Below are 18046 nucleotides of genomic sequence, written 5' to 3' on the forward strand. Positions count from 1 at the left end.
CTTTTTAATGGGCTTGTTTTTTGCCTGTGAATTTGTTTAAGTTCCTTATAGATGCTGAGTATTAGATGTTTGTCAGATATACAGTTTGCAAATATGTTCTCCCATTCTGTGGGTTGCCTTTTTATTTTGCTGATGGTTTCTTTTTTGCTGTGTAGAAGCTCTTTAGTTTACTTAGGTACCATTTGTCAATTTTTTTGTTTTGTTGCAATTGTTTTTGGTGTCTTTGTCTTGAAATATTTTCTAGGTCTTATGTCCAGAATGGTATTTCCTAGGTTATCTTCCAGGGTTTTAATAGTTTTGGGCTTTACATTTAAGACTTTAATCCATCTTGAGTTGACTTGTATATAGTGTAAGGAAGAGGTCCAGCTTCAATCTTCTGCACATGGCTAGACAATTATCCTAGCACCATTTATTGAAAGGGAATCCTTCCCCTATTGCTTGTTTTTGTTTACTTTGTTGAGATCAGATGGCTGTAGTTGTGTGGCATTAATCCTGTGCTCTCTGTTCTGTTCCATTGGTCTATGTATCTGTTTTTATACCACTAACATGCTGTTTTGGCTACTGTAGGCTTGTACTGTCGTTTGAAGTCAGGTAATGTGATGCCTCAAGCTTTGTTCTTTTTGCTTAGGATTGCACTGGCTATTCAGGCTCTTTTTTCATTCAATATGCATTTTAAAATAGTTTTTTTATAGTTCTGTGGAGAATGTCATTGGTAGTTTGATAGGATTAGCATTGAATCTGTAATTGCTTTGCGCTGTATGGGAATTTTAACATATCAATTCTTTCTCTCCAAGAGCATGGATTGTTTTCCATTTGTTTGTGTCATCTTTGATTTCTTTGAGCAGTGTTTTGTAATTCTCATTGTAGAAATTTTTCACCTCCCTGGTTAACTCTATTCCTAAGTATTTTATTCTTTTTGTGGCTATTGTGAATGAAATTGTGTTCTTGATTTGGCTCTCAGTTTGAATATTGTTGGTGTATAGGAATGCTACTGATTTTTGTACACTAATTTTGTATACTGAAATTTTGCTGAAGTTGTTTATCAAATCAAGGAGCTTTGGGGCTGAGACTATGGGGTTTTCTAGGTATAGAATCATATCGTCTGCAAACAGGGATAGTCTGACCTTCTGTTTTCCTATTTGGATGCCTTTTGTTTCCTTCTCTTGCCTGACTGTTCTGGCTAGGACTTCCAGTACTATGGTGAATAGGAGTAGACAGAAAAGGCATCTTTACCTTGTTCCAGTTTTCAAGGGGTATGTTTCCAGCTTTTGCTCATTCAGTATAATGTTGGCTATGGGGTTGTCATAGGTGGTTCTTCTTTTTGAAGTAAGTTCCTTCAGTGTCTAGTTTGTTGAAGGTTTTTAACAGGAAGGGATGTTGAATTTTATAAAGTCTTTCAACATCAATTGAGATGATCATGTGGTTTTTGTTTTTTGTTCTGTTTATGTGATGAATCACATTTATTGATTTGCATATGTTGGACCAACCTTGCATCCCAGGGATAAAGCCTACTTGATTGTGGTGGATTAGCTGTTTCAGGTGCTGCCGGATTCAATTTGCTACTATTTTGTAGAGGATATTTGCATCTATGTTCATCGAGGTTATTGGCCTGAAGTTTTCTTTGTTGTTGGGTCTCTGCCAGGTTTTGATATCAGGATGATGCTGGTCTCATAGAATGAGTGAGAGAGGAGGCCCTCCTCCTCAATTTTTTGGAACAGTTTCAGTAGTAATGGTACCAGCTCGCTGTTATACATCTGGTAGAATTGGGCTGTGAATCTTTTCGGTCCTAGGCTTTTTCTGGTTGGTAGGCTTTTTATTACTGACTCAATTTCAGAAGTCATTATTGGTCTGTTCAAGGATCCCATTTCTTTCTAATTCAATCTTGGGAGGTTGTATGTTTCCAGGAAATTGTCCATTTCTTCTAGGTTTTCTAATTTGTGTGCATAGAGGTGTTCATTGTAGTTTCTGAGATTTTTTATTTTTATTTTTTGTATTTCTGTGGGGTCAGTGCTAACATACCCATTGTCATTTCTGACTGTGTTTATTTGAATCTTCTCTCATTTTTTCTTTACTAGTCTAACTAGAACTTTTATTTATTCTTCCAAAGAACAAATTCTTGGATTTGTTAAACATCTTTTGTATGGTTTTCACATCTCAATTTCCTTCAGTCCAGCTCTGATTTTGGTTATTTCTTTTCTTCTGCTAACTTTGGGGTTGGTTCCTCTAGGTGTGATATTAGATTGTTAATTTAAGATCTTTCTAACTTTTTGATGTGGGCGTTTAGCACTATAAACTTCCCTCTTAACACTGCTTTAGCTGTGTCCCAGAGATTCTGATATGTTGTATCTTTGTGCTTATTCACTTCAAATAATTTCTCAATTTCTGCCTTAATTTCTTTGTTTACCCAAAAGTCATTCAAAAGCAGGTTGTTTAATTTCCATGTCATTGTATGGTTTTGAGTGATTTTCTTAGTATTTATTTTTATTTTTATTGTGCCATGATCCAAGAATTGTTTGGTATGAATTTGGTTTTTTGAATTTGCTGAGAATTGTTTTATGACCAATTGTGGTCAATTTTAGAGTATATGCCATGTGCAGACAAAAAGAATGTACATTCTGTTGATTTGTGGTAGAGAGTTCTGTAGAGGTCTGTTAGGTCCATTTGATCAAGTGTCGAGTTCATGTCCTGAATATCCTTGTTAGTTTTCTTTACTGATGATGTGTCTAATACTATCAGTGAGATGTTGAAGTCTCCCACTATTGTTGTGTGGTTATCTACATCTCCTCATAGGTCTCTAAGAACTTCCTTTATGAATCTGGGTGCTCCTGTGTTGGGTTCACATATTTTTAGGATAGTTAGTTCTTCTTGTTGAATTGAACCCTTTATCATTATGTAATGTACTTCTTTGTCTTTTTTTTTTTTTTATCTTTGTTGGTTTAAAGTATGTTTTGTCTGAAATTAGAATAGCAACCCTTGCTTTTTTCTGCTTTTCATTTCTTTGGTAGATTTTTCTGCATCCCTTTACTTTGAGCCTGTGGATGTCATTGGATGTGAGATGGGTATCTTGAAGACAGCATCCATTGAGTTTTGCTTCTGTATCTAACTTATCTCTCTGTGCCTTTTAATTAGGAAAAAATATGGAATACTTCATGAGTTTGCATGTCATTCTTGTGCAGGGGCCAAACTAATCTTTTCTGTATTATTCCAATGTTAGCATATGTGCTGCCAAAGCAAGCACTACCTAAATGATTTTTAAAGTTGCCCTAACATCCCCTGCTTCACTCTATTCATTCACAAAGGAAGATGTGCTCCTTCTCTGGTTGAAAGACTACTCATCAAAATAGAATCATTATCACACTTTCTTTTGACTTCACATAAAATTGGCTCCAGCAATATTCCCTCACTCCCCTTTATTTCCACTTAAACCTTTAAATGTAGTCAGTCTTTAAATGTAGTCAGGATTCTCCTTCAGAGAAAACAAGCAACTTGCCTAAAACAGACCATTCATTCTCATCCAAGTCTCTTCTAAGTGTTGACTACACATCATGCCATTCATGTCTCAGTTTATTGCATTATGTCCTTTGTTCCCACTAACCCACTTAACTTAAACTAACCCACTATTATCTCCTAATTATTAGATACAATTTCTGGTTTTAATCTCACTGGACGTCTCTGTGCTCTCACAATTTCTATGGCATGGTATTGTCCTGTTGTCCCCTAGATTTTTATCTTTCATTCTCATCCTTTTTCATTGACTCTTAAATGTTATGGTTCTCCAGGGTTTGCTTCAGACCCTCTCTTTCAATGTGACCTCCTTGAGTGGTCACATTCATTTTACAGTTTCTGTCTACATGTTGATAATTTGTAGAGTTGACTAATCTCTAACTCTGTCTCAGACTCGCCCACAGGTGTCTTTCTTATAAACAGCTAAAAACATGGAATAAAAAGATAAAGTCATGGATATTACTATACCTGGGGAGGATATAAGGTCCTCCCTGGGATGGGCAATGTGGACCCTGCTTGTCTCTCTGCCCACGTGTCTCCTTCTAATTCCAGCAACTCCCAAACATGTGATATTGTTCCTAGTCCTATACCTTTGCTCATGCTAGCCATTATGCTTGTAACACCCTCACCCACCCAACTGCATTCCTTTCTTGGAATGACTAAGCATTCCTATCTCTCCAGGCTGGGCTAGGTGCCTTCCGGCATTCCCTATCCTCTGTAGCGACATCTCTCAAAGCATTGACTAATACTGTATTAAAACCATCTCCTTGTGAATTAGCTCTTGCCCTTCAGGGCAGATATTGGGTCTTATCGACCTTATTCTCAGTACCAAGCACAGGGTCTGTCATATTAAAAAGTGCTCAACAAACAGCTGTTTAACTGAACTGGTAATTGCATTGACTATATTCGGCTCTAAGAAAAACTAGTGAAACAAGAGATGATTTCCCCCTATTCTTTTGCAGGAATAAAACCACACAATAAAAGCTCTACCAGACAATTTTCACATGTGAGTCCATCTGTTTTGTGAGTATACTTTGGAGGTGTTTGCTTCGGATCAAATCAGGCTATAAAAAAGAGAATTGAATTGGATCAGTGGTTGCCAGAGTATAGCCTTCTTTAAAGCTAAAGGACAGCTCCAGTTATAGATTTTGTTTCTAAGGATGACATTGGTGCTGCAGTACATTGTAACAGGAATGTATCAGTGTGAGAGCATTTATGATTGTTTTCTTTCCCCCTCAGCATAAAAATAGTTTGTCCCTCTAGGAAAGATAGCCTGACTTTATTAATGAAAGTGAAATTCTTCCTAAGGCCCTAACAGTATATTTAAAATGAATAGAAAGCACCACCAATGACAGATAAGATGAATTTTGCCCAAATTGTCCTGGAGCCATTTCCTACATATTTTGGAGAATATGAAATAAATACATGGTTACTGTATCTTCTGAAAAGATATTGAAGACACATTTCTTTACCATGACTTTCCTATATGTATTTCATTCTATACTTACACATCTTTTTTTTTTTTTTTTTTTTTTTGAGACGGAGTCTCGCTCTGTCGCCCAGGCTGGAGTGCAGTGGCCAGATCTCAGCTCACTACAAGCTCCGCCCCCCGGGTTTACGCCATTCTCCTGCCTCAGCCTCCCGAGTAGCTGGGACTACAGGCGCCCGCCACCTCGCCCGGCTGGTTTTTTGTACTTTTTAGTAGAGACAGGGTTTCACCGGGTTAGCCAGGATGGTCTCGATCTCCTGACCTCGTGATCCGCCCGTCTCGGCCTCCCAAAGTGCTGGGATTACAGGCTTGAGCCACCGCGCCGGGCCTACTTACACATCTTAAAGTTACTGTTCTGACCAGTGGTTTCAGGTTTTCCCAGTGATAAGTAAAAATGAGTTCTTAAACCAGAAATAAAACTTTCATGAAGTCACTTTAAGTGTTTATATTGTCCCCCCAGCAACTTGCGATTAGTGGATTGCATGTTTAACATTAATATCCATGTTTAAAGAGATCTCTGGTTACCTAACACGATTTCTTTATTCCTTTTAGCAACATAGTTCAATTCTTAAAATACAAGTGTTATTAAAAACACCTCAAATGTTTCCTTGCCTTGCTTTTTTTCTAGATAATTGCATAAACTTGGAAGCACCAAGTAGCTAATACATCTTCCATTTTTACTTCTTGGACTTAGACTGTGTTAATTCCTATGAAGCAAATGCCTTTGATATATATACACTTTGATAATAATTGGTAACATTATCTGACCTTAAAGGTTATTGGTAGAGATGAACATATTATAATGTTTTATTATTTCTAAAAGAAAAAATACATACTAATTTCATAGCTTATAATTTTGCCCATATCAGACATGAAGGTAAGAAAAGCTACACAACTTATAATTTCTGTTTTTTGATAATAGAGGATTATAAAACCTGTTCAGAATTTATTCTCATTCTGTAAGAATGTGCCCTATTCCAACAGACGTTTCAGAACACCAATTACTATGCACGCAGTAATTTTGAGATATTATTTATAATTCCTTAAAATGAAACTAAGTTCTTTCTACGCTAACCAGTTTTAAATAAGGATCCATCCGTGAATCCAGGACTAGTACTACACAAAATTGTCAGAAAAAAAAATGGGTCTATTTTTTCAGGGAGGGAGAATCAGTGGTTTACATCAGATTCTAACTGTGATTAACAAAAGGCTAAATTCCACTGAAATAAGTAAAGCCTGCTCGTAGATATTCTTCCTTCTATTCCTTCCTTTCTTTCATTTCTTCCAGTATCTTCTAGATTCAAAATTCACTGGAAAGTACATTGAACTAGAAGTCACAAAACTCAGGAGCTACTTCCAATTCTATTATTTACTGACCATATGGCTTTGGGCAAATAGCATTTCTCTAAGCTTTCGTTCTCTTATCCTAAAATGTAGATAATAATGCCCTACAGTTCCCTGCCAAATGGGGAGGGTGTAGCCTGAGTTATCAGAAACCAATAGCCGATTCCCCTTTCCTGAATGGAGATAGACATAACAATAAATCAACATAACAATCAGAATGTAAAAGAAGAAATCGCTTTCATAGTTAAGACATTTAAAAATTTCACTCATCAGCTATGTAATGAAAAAGATGTCAAATCAGGAAAGGAAAAAATGTGATTTATTTAGTCAGTGTGGAGGACAGACACCCTGGTTGCCAACCATGCCAGTTCAGAGTGACAGCCCTGGAAGGTTGCTCTTGGATAAAGTCGTTCGTGTCAGCATTCTCACTGACATTCTTTATAAGATACATTTTGCTACCATTACATTAAATTTAACTTATGTTTAAATGATGGGAAAGTTTTTGTCTTAAAAATAGTCACTCCATCTGTATTCTGAAATTATTCTGTTTCATCGCCATTGTTTATTGTGCTATCTCGACCATGCACGGTAGTCCCTTCCATATGGGACACATCGGAGTAGCAATCTTTTTGATGGTTCAAACCTCAAATAAAATAATGTATGCATAAAGATCCCTGAAGTATTTAGTTTAAGTGTTCTTGCACAAAATTCAACACTTTCTGAGTGGTGCTTTTTCTCCCATTTTCTTCCTTCTCTTTCTCTCTCTCACTCATCCTCTCAATAAAAGACAACAACAAAAAATCAATGTAACAATAACTAGCTGTTAGTCTATTTTGTGTGGCTATAAAGGAATACCCAAGATTGGATAATTTATGAAAAAAAGAAGTTTATTTGGCTCGTGGTTATGCGGGCTGTGCAAGCATGGCACCAGCATCTGCTGGGCTTCGGATGAAGCTTCAGGAAGCTTTCACTCATGGAAGAAGGCAAAGGGGGAACAAATATATCCCATGGTGAGAGAGGAGGAGATGCCAGCCTCTTTTAACAACCAGCTCTCACATGAACAAATAGAGCAAGAACTCTCATTCATTACCGTGAGGAAGGCACCAACTCATTCATGAGGGATCCACCTGCATGACCAAAACACCTCCCAGTAGGCCCCCACCCCAACACTGGGGACCACATTTCAACGTGACATTTGGAAGGGAACAAATTTCCAGACTATACCACTAGTGTATAGTGGAACTTACTATCTGCCAACCATTCCACTCAATGCTAATAAACATATTTATTACATTAATGGATTCATGATCAATATATTATTTCATTTAATATTCTTTACAACCCTATGAGGTAGGTACTATTAATAACCCATTTTATAGCCAAGGAACTGAGGCACAGAGAGGCTAAGTCATTCTTGACATAAATGCTAAGTGATGGAGCCAAAATTAAAACTCTAGATATTAGGCCTCTGAGTCTCAGGCATCAAACACAATGTAATGAGTGTGAAATAAGGTTAGGACACTAGCATTCTTTCAGTTGTCAACAAGTATTTACTGAGTGTGTAGAAAGTGGTAGATCCTGTCCTATGGTGCTGGAACTATGAAGGTAAGTAAGATGTAATTCCAGCTCTCAAGAAGCTTCCAGCCTATTTCTGTGCTGTCAAATATGGTAGCCCCAAACTACCACGTGGTTATTTTAATTGAAATTTAAGGAATTTTAATAAATAATTTAATTATTTATAATTTACACTTAAGATAAAATTTATAATAAACTAAACTAAAACAATTTAATTGAATATAATTTAAAGTAAATAAAATTTAAAATTTAGTTTTTGGTCATACTAGCCATATTTTAAGTGCTTAATAGCCACATGTGACTAGTGGCTGCCATAGTAGACAGCACAGATTAGAGCATTTTCATTATTGCAGCATGTTCTATAGGCAGTGCTGGGTGTGCTTGTGTAGCATTGGGCGGGATCAAGTAAACAGGGAACTTATCAGTAGCTTGTTTCAGTGCTATGCAGGGTGACAAGGTGCCTTAGGAGCACAGAAAAGGGGACACCTGACTCAGGCCATAGGACTTAGAAATAGAAATGCTTTTCAGTGCAAGTGAATAGATCTAAGCCAAGATCCAGAAGGTTAAGTCAGAATTAGGCAGACAAAGCAAGGAAATGGGTATTTTAGGCAGAGGTAAGATGTTTCTTAGCTATTTTTTAGCATGACTCTTCCAGATCAAATATTTGATACTTAAATACTATTCTCAAAGAATCTGAAATATTAAGGCAAAATACCTGAGAGCCCAGGGTGGAAATGGGTCATGGGATGGGGAGAGGAGACGCCCATCCTTATCCTGATGTTTTATACCCTGCCCTGCAGCAACGCTGAGCTGCCAGCAAACAGGTACAGTCTCCTCCAGCTTTTATCAGGCAGCGCCATTAATCAGAGACTTTCAACTATCATTCCACACCACAGCAATGTGAAATGCTCCAGGCTGTCACCTAGTCCTTTTAGGGTAGTTTCTCTTTATTTTACTTTAGTCCCATTTCTTAAAATGGAGAGACTGTCAGAATGCAGTGACAATTGTGAGAATTTCAAAGGTGCCTTTGCCTACCAAGCCGAGTTTCTAACAGCCTGATGGAGTGGATCATATCACTCATTATTTTCATGAGGAAGAATGCTGTAGTGTGGCGATTTACAGAAAAGGTTATTGAATATTGAGGTAATAATCTTGTAACTTTTCCTCCACATTTCAAGGGCATTAGTTGGAAGCTATCATTAATATGGTAAAATCATAGATATTAACAAGGATTTAATAAGCTATACACACACACAAAATCCATTCTCAAAGGAATACATTCAGAAGAATATTATTCATTAATTCATTGGCAAGGATTACATGAATTCTAAAAGGAATTAAAACTGAATAACTTATGAGACTAAGTAGGAAGATACACAGTTTTCACTTTTAGGTCATCAATTTTCATTTTTCTGAGTTGAATAAGACTGAGGGGATTTTTGACTGAAAATAAACTTGGACATACAGGTTCGTCTTAACCTAAATTGGCCCCATGTTTTCTTTAATCTTTATTTACCTAGAAAGGCCCATGACTCTTTTTTCAGATTAGATTCAGGTTTTTTCTTCTTACATAAAAAGACAACAGGAGAGGGAAGGCAAGGATAATTTCTGGGATCAAATATTTAAATTTTATTGTCTCCTGAAATGTTTTTATTTCATAAATAGCCTCAGTGTATGCCTCTCTAGTTATTGTTTCAGCCTACTGTTCTATAAACTAGAAATAACCTCAACCATAAAACTCATTATATTTATTATTATTTATCATTTTAATGCATTATTTAGCAAACACATTCCACTTGCTAAATTTTTGTAGTACACAGAGCAGTATCCTATTTATCACCCTGGATCCACACAAGAGCCCTTTAACATAGGCGAAACAATTAACATTGCTGCTGTTTTAGCAAAGAGAAAGAATGCGTGTCTCAGATAGGCTAAAATGGTGACCCAAGATCATGGAACTGGTCCTCAATTACAGTCTCAAGATTCAGTGCTCTTTTCACTTTGAGCCAATAAATCTGGGGAAATAGAACTGCAGCTAAACTAATAACTGTCATTCAAGGTCAATCTGTTCATCTTAATTAACACAGGCTGAGAAGGCACAATCATTAATGGGTTCCTCTCCTTGAAGTTACATTACTGGCCTAGTTGGTTGTGATAGTGATTGGAAAAACAGAAACTAGCTCTAACGAGAAATACGTAACCTGGGTACAAATGAGTGGTGGCTCTGGAAACTCCATGAAAGGCACGTCCCCTGCAATGGAAAGCATGAGAAGGGAATGCTGGGGTGGTAAGGAGCATTGTAAGCCTGGAAAAGCAGCAGCACACATTTCTGATACTATTCCAAGGCTCTCATTCTTCTACTACAAGAGGAGGCATTGGTGACTCTATTGATTAAGAGAAGAGCACAATGAAGCTGTAAAATGCCCTAGAAATAATTTCTTTCAACCTCTTAATGAAGAAAGAAATGGATTTAAACAGGTTCTGCACCAGTCCAGTGTCCCACAGCTTGACAAAGTCAGGACTAGAACGAATATCCTCTAACTGCAAGTGCAAGGCTTTTTAACAGAGACTTTAATTCAGCATTAACCAAACTGTTCCATACAGCTTGAATATCCTGTGAGATGTGAACAGATACTTCTATAAATAAAGGAAACAAATAAATAAAGAAGGTTAGGCTTCCACATGCAAATAAGTTTGGAAAATGCAGAGTTAATCACTATTTTAAAACTTTATTTACTGCAAAAATTCTCAGAGCCTTTACATGATAATATGCACGATGTATTTTTAAGGGCAGCAGATATATTATGTGTGATTTCCCCAATTTCTTTTTTACCATGGAACCTTTCTTTGAGGAAAATCCTACTACTATTTATATCACAGGATATTACATTTCCACAGAGTATAGTTTGGGAAAAGTAGGTCTAATGTTATGAGATGTTCTCAATGGAATTTCAGAGTTGATTTGAGTGAGTTTTCATGTTTTTTTTTTTCAAATGTTTGAAAATAGGGAATAAAAAGAAATAGTTTCAGCTTCTGGCAGCACAACTCTCTTTCTACAAAGCTAGAAAATAATTTTATTAAATGTCTAGGCTAATAGAAAGTAAGAACAGTCTTCAAGGGAGTCCTCCACTTCTAAAAAATACCATGAGCTAAAACCTGAGCACTGAGTCATAAGCACATGCTCGTGCGTGCACACACACACACACACTCCTAGGAGAAAGGAAGGCAGGGATGCCCTAAAGAAAGAGGCTGATATCAGCACGACACTCAAGAGACTAAGCCTTGACACAGAGGCAATAAGGACAAGCTGAACCTGAGGCTGAATTAAACTGAATTAAATTTCAGACCCAGTGAAGATGGTAAACGGTAGCATATTCTGGCATCTAGCAGAAGCAAAAGTAAATTTTCAAAAAAGAAAAATATCTTCAATATAAGTCTTAGAATCAGCGCAGGTTTGGATAGACCAGTTGTGGGCTCAAATCAGAATAGCTGAACATAAGGAAACAAATAAGCATGAATGAAAGGCAGCAAGGAAAAAAAAAGATTCAGGTCTCCAAGAATTTCATATACAATAATTATAAGAAAAATATTATAAAAATAATTATGTAAGCAACTTTTTTAAAGAAAACATGAAAGAATGGACTTCTACTTCCAGGAAGACAGAGTAGGACGTACTTTTCCTTATTATTTTCACAAAGCACAACTAAAACCCCAAGCCGTTATAAAACAAACATAAGAAGCCTATAAAAGGTAGAGAAAAGAAAGCAAACCAGCTAAAAATCACAGGACCCAAGAAACAATAAGCCCCATGTGGTTTTTTTTGCTTCATTTATTCCAGGCTTTGAGCTAACGAATCCAGCAACCCAAAAACACCAGTGGGTACAGAGAAGAAAAAAGTTTCAACAAAAGTTTGCTTTCTGTAGCCAATAGACCAGTAAAGGAGCAACCTATCAAGACAGAAAACTTCTAGATGATCACTACCGTATCCCTGCCAAACACCATAGGAAAACAGTGTGGCCTCATACCCAACCACACCAACAAAGGACAAGTAGGGAACCTAGACTTCTACCTTCCAGTGCTTTTATGAGTGCTCCAAACACTCCTTCCAGAGTGATGTTAGAGATGACCTAGTATGGAAACAGGCTTTCATCCCCATTAGCCGATAATTTCCTTACCCATGGTACTAGTGGAAACCACATATCATCTTAGACTTCTATCCTCACCCAGCAGTATCAAGATGCCATCCTGAATCCCCACTGAAATGGTGTCAGAATAGGCCTAGTGGAGAATTAAGATTTTTTCACTGTCACAGTGGTGATGGGGCCACAGCCACTGTGGTGTTAGTGGAGATCATGTGAGGAGCCAGAACTACCACTCACTCCTAGCGGTAATGAGAAGCTTCACTATTGCTGTCAAAGGAAACTGAGAGGGAAACCTGGACTTTTATTTCTACATGTTATTAACAAATAAGCATCCCTCCCTTTCCCTACTGGAGTAGTATTAAAGAGGAAAAATTACATCTTACTTATATGGGAGAAACAAGTAGAATGACAGCAGATTTCTTATGAGAAATCATAGAAGCCAGAAGAAAGTAGCACAATGTTTTTTCGATTGCTGAAAGGAACTGTCAACTGAGAATCCTAACTAGCAAAAACATACTTCAGTAATGGAGAGAAAATCAAGACATTCTTAAATGAAGGAAATGAAGAAAAATTAAGAAAATCTGTTGCCAGCAGACCTACCCCATATGAAAAGCTAATTAAAATTCACTGTGGATGGGCACGGTGGTTCATGCCTATAATCCCAGCATTTTGCGAGGCCGAGGTGGGTAGATCACCTGAGGTCAAGAGTTCGAGACCAGTCTGGCCAACATGGCAAAACCCCATCTCTACTAAAAATACAAAAATTAGCCAGGTGTGGTGGCACATGCCTGTAGTCCCAGCTACTCAGGAGACTGAGGTACGAGAATCCTTTGAACCCAGGAGGCAGAGATTGCAGGGAGCTGAGACTGCGCCACTGCACTCCAGCCTGGGTGACAGAGCAAGATACCATCTCAAAAAAAAAAAATTTTTTTTTAATTCACTGAACAGAAAGAAGACAGTAAAAGAAGGAAACTTGAAATATCAGAAAGGAAGAAAGAACACAGTTGGCAAAAAATATGGATAAATACTATTGACTTTCTTTCTCCTAAGTTTTTAAAAGTTATATTTCACAAAAAATAATATATGGTGTCATTCTAAATGTATATATAGAAAACATTTAAAACAATTATAAATAGAGTGGGGTAAAAGGACATAAAAGGAAGTAATTTTCTATATTTCATTTAAACTGGTAAAATTATGACACCAATAGACAGTGACAATTCTGTACATAAAATGTAATACTTAGAGCAACCACTAAAAAAGTTATATAAAAAGATATGCTCAAAAGCTCTACAGAAACATCAAAATGGAATTATAAGTAATGTTCAAATATCCCATAGGAAGGTGTAAAAAAGAAAGTAGAAAAGTTAAGAGCAGAGAAAACAAATAGAAAACAAAAAATAAGATGACAAACTTAAGTCCTAATTAATGAAAAATGATAGGAAATATAAATGGCCTAAATACATAAATTAGAATAGAGATTAGCAGAGCAAATTTAAATCCACCAAAAGACATAAAAATCTTAAATATCTGTATGCCAAACAAAAAAGCTAAAAAAAAATGTGAAGCAAAAACTGATAGAACTAAAGGAGAAATGTACAATCCTCAATTATAGTAGAAGACTCCAACACAGCTCTCAACACTTAATAAGACAATTAGATAGAAATCAGCAAGAACATAAAAGAACTCAACATTAGCATCCAACACAACCTAATTGGTATTTATAGAATATTCCACCCACCAACAACTGAATACACATTACTTTCAAGTTTCCACAGAACATATACAAAGTAGACAATATCTGGGTCATAAAAATACCTTAAAAAATTTAAAATAATAATATTGAAACTTATACAGTGTGTTCTCCAACCACAACATAATCAACCTAGAAATTAATAACAAAAAAATAAGAAAATCTCCAAACACTTGGAAACCCAACAATACATTTTTAAATAGGCTGTATGTCAAAGAAGATGTCTCAAGGAATTTTTTAAAAAATATACATTGACTGAATGAAAATAAACATAAAATACTTCAAAATTTGTTGGACATGACTAAAACAGTGAAGAAAGGGAAATTAATAGCTCTGAATACATAGAATGGACAAGAAAAAAAACATGTAAGGTCCCACCTCAAAAACCTAGATAAACAGAAAACAAAATAAACCCAAGGCAAGCAGAAGGAAGAAGGTAATAAAGATAAGAGCAGGAATCACTGAAGTAAAACAGAAAACCATTAGAAAATGTAAATAAATCAACGAGCTTGTTCCTTGAAAAGATCAATAAAATTGACAAATCTGTAGCAAAACTGACAAATAAAAAAAGAGAAAAGATACAACCTTATGTTTATACAAAAACCTGTACATATATGTTATTAGCATATTTATTTGTGATAACCAAACCTGGAATCAGTCCAGATATTCAGCAACAGGTGAATGGTTAAAAAAAACTGTGGTATATCCATTCATGCAATACTCCTTGGCAGTGAAAAGGAATGAACTACTGATACACAGCAACCTGGATGAATTTCCAGCAAATTATGAAGTGAAAAGGTCAATCTCACATGTTATGGAATATATGATTCCATTTATGTAGCATTCTTGAAAGTGACAAAAATATTGATTTCCAGGAGTCAAAGCCAGGAGGACATGGTAGGGAACTGGTTGTGGCTATAAAAAGGTAACATGAGGGAACCTTGTGATGATGGAAATGTTCTATATATTAGTTGCATCAATGTCAATATCCTGGGTATAATATTGTCCCATAGTTTGGCAAGGTATTATCATTGTATAATATCTTGTATTATTTCTTACAACTGCAGGTGAATCTATAATTGTCAAAAAACGACAATTTAATTAAAGCATATAGTAAATAGGTAAAAGAATAAAATAAAAAAAGACTACAAAAATGGTCAAAAATATTTTATTTTATTTTATTTTCTTCAACTTCTATTTTAAGTTCAGAGATATATGTGCAGGATGTGCAGAGCTTTACATATTCCTGGGGCCAGAGTATGTAAAACTCCTGGGTCTCCACGTGTGCCTGAGTGACTGCTCTGCAGAGACTCCACACAAGTCTGTGTATCAGATCCAAGGCCCTGGTGATGTGGGCTCATGACGTCATCTCCGGATCCATGGGTCACAAAGGTCTGTGGGAGATGTGTGGTTTCCCAGGCGGGTCACACAATCACTCACCGCTTCCCTTGGCTGGGGGTGGGGGTTCATTTGGCTCTGTGTGGCTACCAGGTGGGCCAACCTCCACCAACCCCACTCCTGCTTTCCTTGGTTCTGTGTGGGTCAAGTTGTTTGCTTAGTCAGTCCCAATGTGAGAACCTGGATATTTCAGTTGCAGGTGCTGAATTCACTGATCCCTTTTCATTCCTCTCTATGACTGCTGCAGACCACAGCTGCTTCTGATCAGTCATCTTGTTTGTCCAAAAAATATCTTTAAATTAGATGAGGCCAACTGGTGGCTCACACTTGTAATCACAGCACTTTGAGAGGCCAAGGCAGGCAGATCGCTTGAGCCCAGGAGTTTGAGACCAGCCTGAGAAACATGGTGAAACCTTCTCTCTATAAAAAACACAAAAATTAGCTGGGCATGGTGGTACATGCCCATGTTTCAGCTACTCAGGAAGCTAAGGATTACTTGAGCCTGGGAGGTTGAGGATGCAGTGAGCCAAGATCATGCCACTGCACTGCAACTTGGGTGACAGAGCGAGTTCCTGTCTCAAAAGAAATCAAATCAAATTAAATTGGAAGTTTTAACATCTTTTGCTTCCTCTTTAATCACCGAAATTCCTCTATCTAAGGAATAAGACACAAAAATTGCTGCTCTAACTTTGTCTAGGGGGAGAAAAAGGCCAAGAAGCTAAGCTACCTCTCTACCGAAACACACAGAACTGGCTCTCCTCCTTATAGTTCTAGTGCAGACAATTGTTGCAAATCTAACAGCAAAAGGCTTCTGCCAGTCCTCTCGGTACTAATCCTTTAAGTTCAGTTTTTGATAAATTATGTCAATTGGAATCGGTCTAAATAGCTTCTTAGGGTTGCTGGCAACATGTGGGACTTCTTACACCTCTTGCAGTCTGGAGCCACAAAGAACAATTTCTAAAAAATCTTTAGTATGCTCTCTAGGATTAGGAGGAATGCGAAAATTCCCAGATCTGCGATGCCATCAGCAGCAGAGGTAATTTACTAGGAAAACAAGCTCAAGCCGCAGAGGCAAAGGTTGATTTTCAGGTTGGCTTCCTTACCTGTCATCTTCCTCTTGACGCGCGAACATTTTTAAATGTCCAAGGGGTGATTCAGCAAGTTACAAAGACAAGAAGCCCTAGGGAGGAAAATATAGTTTTCTTCACAACCTGGTCAACCTTCTCTATTACATATTTCCTTTAAGCACAGTAATCGCTTTTGTTCTCACATTGCCAACTCCCCTCATTGCTCCTTCCTATATCTTTTTAAATCAAGTCTCTAGAATTTTACAAATGAAAACCTAACCAAATCCCCTATTGTTACTGTTATGAGTGACACCTGTCATACATTGGAGCCAACATCCCCTCTTTTCTCTGGTGCAGCAGACAGACATTTGATGTCAAATACAACAGGATAAAATGGAAAGTACGTGGAAGAAGAAACATACATGTTGTTCCTAGCTGACACTACAATGTAAAAAGGTAGAGACTGAATCACTTGATTGTCTTAATTATACTCACGTTTTTCCAGATAGCACTTGGCACAGGCTTCAATATGTTATGCAGAGAAGTTTAAAATTTAAGTCCGTGGGGTAAAATCATATGGTTTAGAATGCTTTGCTTTCAGAATAGAAGTGTCTATATATAAAGCAACCTCTTTTTTTCCAAAAGAAACACTATGAAAAGAAGAGAGCATCTTTTATTTTTTTTAACATTTCAGTAGCATATTAGCAAGCAAAGTAGAAGTGAGTTTTATCAGATAAATAATAAATAACTTTTGTTTGGATTAGAACCTCTTGAAAATGCCCTCACTAGAAGTCAGTAGTTTCTGTTTGGGTGTAGTCTCTTGTGGAAAGTTTAATATTTGTTCAAGGAGTCACCAAAGAACATTAACAGGTCCAGGACTCATTAGTTGTGTAACCATATATTAGCTATGTAATCAGCCCCATGACTGGGCAAATCACTTTTCCTCTCTATTGCAATTTCCAATTGAGTAATACCTGTCCCTACCTACTTCTTGAGGATTATGATCAAACAGGCTCTATTTTATATTGCTAATACTGAATTTCACATTCCATTCCATTCCATTCTAATCCACTCCACAATATGAAGTAATTAGTTTATGACCCAACTCAAAATGCTATGAGAAAAAAATGCTTATTTCTTAAGCTCAGTGTTTGATAAATTATGTCTACTTGAAATAAAATCATGGTAGTAAAGGTTTCAATTAGAAATAATCTCTTCAACTCTAAACAGATTGCAAGGAAATGTGGTATGTGGGCAGAATGTGCAGAGATAAATGACTAATGGGGGAAAAGTCATTTATCAGTTGATTCCTAGGAACTCGGATTTAGAAAATACCTTAAAGAACATTTGGTCCAATGAAAGAATTGTCTCCAGCAGCCAGAATACATGGTTTTCTCATGGGTTAATGAATACTTCATTTGATTAGTCTAAGACTGTGTTAGGCAGTTCTTTCATCCCTGGACAGCTTTCTTAGAATTGTCTTTTTTTTTTTTTTTCTGGTGAAGCAGTTTCCTTACTTCTAATTAACAAACTTAGATCTTAATTCTGCCTTTGGTGTAAGGCAGAAACAATCTTCTCCCTTTCCCGCCTGATAGCCCTGCCCAGTATTTGTAGACAGTCAGTCTGGCTTCCCTAGTCTTCTTGGTTGCCAGTTAAATAACCCTTATGTGAAAGTGCTGGCATATCCAGTCTGTTTATAACAAAATCAACCTAACCATAATATGCTGCTTTGAAAATACCCCACCAAGAGTCAGAATATAATTTCAGGAAAACC

At 36.8% G+C, this 18046-nt stretch overlaps 1 long non-coding RNA gene and 1 other non-coding gene across 3 annotated transcripts in view; both read right to left on the bottom strand.

Annotated features, from left to right (window-relative positions):
* Positions 1-3131: 3131 nt before the first annotated feature.
* LOC112426290 (U6 spliceosomal RNA) lies at positions 3132-3238 on the bottom strand. The gene has a single exon (XR_003017567.1). It is a non-coding gene; the product is annotated as a U6 spliceosomal RNA (small nuclear RNA).
* An 11425-nt stretch (positions 3239-14663) lies between these two features.
* The window catches only part of LOC105479477 (uncharacterized), a 186395-nt gene continuing 183012 nt past the window's right edge, over positions 14664-18046 (bottom strand). The window contains exons 8-10 of one of the 2 annotated variants that reach the window (XR_011623629.1): positions 16768-16922; positions 16309-16385; positions 14664-15625 (exon numbers count right to left, since the gene is read on the bottom strand). This is a non-coding gene — a long non-coding RNA (uncharacterized lncRNA). The remainder of the gene's footprint in view (positions 15626-16308; positions 16386-16767; positions 16923-18046) is intronic. The other variant, XR_985922.2, reaches the window with a different exon arrangement.

Source organism: Macaca nemestrina, chromosome 5, assembly GCF_043159975.1.
Source record: "Macaca nemestrina isolate mMacNem1 chromosome 5, mMacNem.hap1, whole genome shotgun sequence".
In the NCBI taxonomy this organism is placed as follows: Eukaryota; Metazoa; Chordata; class Mammalia; order Primates; family Cercopithecidae; genus Macaca; species Macaca nemestrina.